Source organism: Bos javanicus, chromosome 16 (assembly GCF_032452875.1).
Source record: "Bos javanicus breed banteng chromosome 16, ARS-OSU_banteng_1.0, whole genome shotgun sequence".
NCBI lineage: Eukaryota > Metazoa > Chordata > Mammalia > Artiodactyla > Bovidae > Bos > Bos javanicus.
In genome coordinates this window covers 37,122,103-37,127,652 of record NC_083883.1, presented here as the reverse complement: position 1 = coordinate 37,127,652, position 5,550 = coordinate 37,122,103, and the positions used below count along the sequence as shown (strand labels likewise).

Genomic DNA, 5,550 nt, shown 5'->3' with positions numbered 1-5,550 from the left:
AGTTTTGAGGAAGGAAGCGAATGAAGACTGTACTGTAGATGGATAAGTTGTAAAAATAGATCCTCATTCCTTTTCCATTCTCAAGTTTTTACCTCTCTCTGAGGACACTGGAATGATGATAAATCTAAACATCCAAACAAAGTGAACATTGTCAGGAAAAACAAGAAATTACCACATTTTTATGCAGAAGACAATTTAGGAGTTTTCTAAATTTTCACATGCTGACTTAGATGCAATGCCCATCGGCACTTCTATCCTCTTTTCATACTTAATCTTTCTCTTCGTCTCAACTAGATTAAATCTCTATGAGGGCATATTTTAAAATTTTTATTGTTATTGGGTTTTTTTTGAGGAATTTTTTTCCTGAACCCTTCTTTGGGAGGTTAAGATTCTTAGAACTTATCGTGAGTGTGTGCTAAGTCGCTTCAGTCATGTCTGACTCTGTGTGACCCTATGGGCTGTAGCCCACCAGGCTCCTCTGTCCATGGGATTCTCCAGGCAAGGATACTGGAGTGGGTTGCATGCCCTGCTCCAGGGGATCTTCCTGACCCAAGGATTGAACTAATGTCTCTTATATCTCTTGCATTGGCAGACGAGTTCTTTAGCACTAAAGCCACCTGGGAAGCCCCTTAGAACTCATCACCTGCTTCTAAATGCTTCAGGTAGTCCCATGCTTTCTCCTTTTTCGGTAACTATTCCCTTCCCTTTCTAAAAAAACAGAAATACAGCAAAATAACATAAAAGTAAATACATGCTCTGCTCCAAATATCTTAAATGACATTATCTCTGAGTCTTGCTAGATAGTTGGTTTATTAATTCAATTAAGATATTCATATAATTTGTATAATAACAATATAATTAAAGCAGTAATTATATAAGCAATATAATTAAATTGTCTTATTCATTTATCTCACTGTTTTCATCTGTTGTCCTGTGTTCATTGGTATTACTGAACTTCTTGTACAGACACATTTCTCCATGTAGTAATTAATGTTATCGATCCTCAGTTAACTTTGGGAAACTTAAAGCCCTAAGGCAGGCAGATATATTCTGAGCAGTCGAAGTGAATGATTGTCAACTTGTGAATGGAAGTGGGTGGGTTCCACGTTCAGTGTGGAATAGAAGGGAGAGATGGTATCCAGTCAATTAAGTCTTGTAACAGGAAAGTACCTGTCTGATCCAGGCAGCCCCTGAGGCTGCTGACTAATAAATGATCTGTATTAACTTTGTTCTATCAGACTGGCCAGGAGCCCCGCCTGAGGGCCTTTGAGGCATCAAAGCCCACCTGTGTTGGTGGTTCACAAGTGAGAATATGACAGGATATTCCGGAACTTTAGAGTTAGAGTCAATTCTCTGGGTTTCAGCCCTGATTCTGCCATATATGATCAGATAAGCATTTATGTCTTCATGGGTATAATGATGCTAACCCCACCTCACAGGATTTTTTTGGGATTAAACTCTGGGGAAAATAACAAAGGCCTAGCATTGGAACCAGCGTTATGGTAACTGATCAATAAATATTCATCTTCTCTGGATCTCATATTTCTAACTGTGTTACTTTCCAAAGCTGTGAAGGTACCTAGTAATGGCATGGGTGGAAAGTTAATCTGCAAGGCTGCCTGGTGTGTTATTTAAGTGTGAAAGGCAAAGAGGAGACAAGGATGACTCCAGGGTTTTGGTTCACTCAACTGGAAGGAGAATTCTTAACACTGAAATGAAGAAGATTGTGGGTATAGCAGGTTTGGGATTAGGGAGAAGGGAAGATTGGATGCTCCTCTTCAGACATGGAGGTGGAGATATCTATTAGGCTTCCCTGGTGGCTCAGAAAATAAAGAATCTGCCTGCCAAGGCAGGTGACCCAGGTTCGATCCCTGGGTCAGGAAGATCCCCTGGGGAAAGAAATGGCAATCCACTGGAGACTGGATGAAGATGACTGGAGGAGTCTATGGACAGAGGAGCCTGGCAGGCTACAGTCCACAGGGTTGCAAAGCAACCTGCTCCGTTAGTGACTGAGCAGTTAATACACACGGTGACATACAAGATGTTGAGTAGACAACCATAAGAAAATTTTCAGAGCCTCCTCAACATACTCCTGTGTCTCATATACAGCAGATCAGCTCTGCCAACAGGCTGGTGCTCAGCACAGTTACACGAGATGAAAGCTAGTCACCTTCCCCATTTCTAAAATCAACTAGTTTCTGGTTTCATTTCCAGAAGAAATCTCAATAAACAGATGAGCAAGTTGTTGTTGTTCAGTCTCTTAGTCGTGTCTCACTCTGTGACCCCATGGACTGCAGCACGCCAGGCTTCCCTGTCCTTCACTATCTCCCTGAGTTTGCTCAAACTCATGTCCATTGAGTCAGTGATGCCATTCAACTATCTTGTCCTCTGTCTTCCCCTTCTCCTGCCTTCTATCTTTCCCAGCATCAGGGTCTTTTACAATGAGTATTCTTGGAACAAGAGACTTGGATATTCTCCAGAAAGCATAAGTATCGCTTACAAGATCTTTAGATGTAGGTTTACATAGAATCCACCAGCCACCAGCCATCTTCCCTGATGGCTCAGATGGTAAAGCATCTGCCTACAATGCAGGAGACCCAGGTTCAATCCCTGGGTTGGGAAGATCTCCTGGAGAAGGAAATGGCAACCCACTTCAGTACTCTTGCCTTGAAAATCCCATGGACAGAGCGTTGTAGGCTACAGTCCACGGGGTCGCAAAGAGTCAGACACGACTGAGTGACTCTACTTTCACTTTCACTTTACATAGAATATTGCAATGACCTAGTCACTGTAAGGAATGTTTTCCCATTGCTGGAGTTAAATTTACGTGTAGGTTAAAATGAAAGAGGAGAGTGAAAAAGTTGGCTCAAAGCTCAACATTCAGAAAACTAAGATCCTGCATCTGGTCACATCACTTCATGGGAAATAGATGGGGAAACAGTGGCTGACTTTATTTTTCTGGGCTCCAAAATCACTGCAGATGGTGACTGCAGCCATAAAATTAAAAGACACTTACTCCTTAGAAGGAAAGTTATGACCAACCTAGACAGTATATTAAAAAGCAGAGACATTTCTTTGCCAATAAAGGTCCATCTAGTCAAGGCTATGGTTTTTCCTGTGGTCATGTATGGATGTGAGAGTTGGACTGTGAAGAAAGCTGAGCGCCATAGAATTGATGTTTTTGAATTGTGGTGTTGGAGAAGACTCTTGAGAGTCCCTTGGACTGCAAGGAGATCCAACCAGTCCATTCTGAAGGAGATCAGCCCTGGGATTTCTTTGGAGGGAATGATGCTGAAGCTGAAACTCCAATACTTTGGCCACCTCATGCAAAGAGTTGACTCACTGGAAAAGACTCTGATGCTGGGAGGGATTGGGGGCAGGAGGAGAAGGGGACGACAGAGGATGAGACGGCTGGATGGCATCACTGACTCAATGGACATGAGTTTGGGTAAACTCCAGGAGTTGGTGATGGACAGGGAGGCCTGGTGTGCTGAGATTCATGGGGTCGCAAAGAGTCAGACACGACTGAGAGGCTGAACTGAACTAAACTGATATACTGACCATCAGAATACCACAGTTAGTACCTCAAAGATCTCAATTTTACTTGATTCAAATATTTGGCTAAACTAACATGATATATGTTCAAAAAATGTTAAGGGAATGAATAATGAGATACATGTGTCTTCTTCAATTTTGGTTTCCTCAGGGTATATGCCTAGTGGTGGGATTGCTGAGTCATATGGTGGTTTTATTCCTAGTTTTTTAAGGAGTCTCCACACCATCTTCCATAGTGGCTGTATCAATTTATATTCCCACCAATAGTGTAAGAGCATTCCCTTTTCTCCACACTCTCTCCAGCATTTATTGTTGTACAGTTCAGGAAACTCAAACAGGAGCTCTGTTTCAACCTTGAGGGGTGGGATGGGGAGGGAGATGGGAGGGAGGTTCAAAAGGGAGGGGATATGTGTATACCCATGGCTGATTCATGTTGAGTTTTGGCAGAAAACAGCAAAATTCTATAAAACAATTATTGTTCTATAAAAAAAAATTAATTTTTTTAAAAAAGAAAAAAAGAATCAGACCCTCTGAGAATCCAAATGCTAAACCCTTGTTTCTAAGACAATTGGAGCAAATAAACAACTAAAAGGAAAGATTTTTTTAAAAAAGGGAAAAGTGTAATCTTGTCATTTCATTACAGTTTTATTACATTTTACTTCACTGCTTTTATTTTGTGTTTTTTTTTATATTATTTTCCACTCCTTTCCAATTTTATATAAAGACATTGATTAGGATATTTTCCGGTTATAGGACTCTACTTTCCTTTGGGGGAAAGTGGAGCAGGATCTAGCACACAGAAATAGAGATATTTGGAGCTAACAATGCAGATAAAAATAGAACTGAATCACAGTGAAACATTATTCTGTTTAATAATTTAAAAAAATAGATGACTGATATATTGTCCTGAGTGTTACTTCTGCCAGTAATAGCACTGATTCATGAGGGTTTTATGTTTGTGTGCTTTGGCTGTTTATTTTATTTTATATTTTCACTGTTTACTTTTTTATTTTGAGGACTACCCAAAACACTTTATTCATACACAATCTTATTTTATTCTCAATTTTATATTCACAGCACATATAGATAAAATAAAGCCCCTTATAATAGCCTAAGCCATACTGCAACTTGAAATACCTAATCATTCATCATATCCCCTACAAATTCCTAATATCCCTCCAACTGGTCAAAAGCCTCAGATAAATTGTACCTTCTTCTATATTTTTAAAAATTAAATATTTGAAGTGTTCACTCTTAGAAACACAGGGACCGATTACAGACTACCTACAGATACAGGTGATATTTTTTCAAAGAGACAATTAATAACAATGAGAAAGAGTAGCCAAAAACAACTATGGAATTTAGGGCACTCTTTCAGAGGCAAAGAAAGACCCTTGTCAATAAATGCATGCAGTAGCCAGAGAAACAACTTCAGTGATATGCAAAAGTATTTGACTGTGCGTCCCTATTAACAAAAAATGTTTTAAATTGTCCTCCCATTAAATTGGTTCAGTGGGTAAAGAATCTGCCTGCAATACAGGAGATGCAGGAGGCAGGAGTTCAATCCCTGGATTGGGAAGATCCTCTGGAGGACGGCATGGATACTCACTCCAGTATTCTTGCCTGGAGAATCCCATGGACAGAGGAGCCTGGTGGGCTACAGTCCATGGGGTTGCAAAGAGTTGAATATAACTGAAGTTACTAAATACATAAATACACAAATGTATGTATTTATAATACATACACACTTGTACTGATATACCGTATATCATAAAATATACACAAAGCAAAATAAATGTAAATTTATGTAAATATGACACATCCTAATAATTTCATCCTGTGTCCTAATGGATCACTTTTGTCCCTGGGATGCAGGCACCCCATTTGAAAGACCACCGAACACAGCAGTTCAGTGCTCCAGAAACTTTTCAGCTAAAGGCAGCCTGTCTGTCTCGGTCTCCATTGTGTTTCTGCAGTGGATTGCTGCCTTGCTCC

At 40.1% G+C, this 5,550-nt stretch overlaps 1 non-coding gene across 1 annotated transcript; it reads left to right on the top strand.

Annotated features, from left to right (window-relative positions):
* Positions 1 to 2,550: 2,550 nt before the first annotated feature.
* On the top strand, positions 2,551 to 2,622 carry TRNAC-ACA (transfer RNA cysteine (anticodon ACA)). The gene has a single exon. It is a non-coding gene; the product is annotated as a tRNA-Cys (tRNA).
* The last annotated feature ends 2,928 nt before the right edge of the window (positions 2,623 to 5,550 follow it).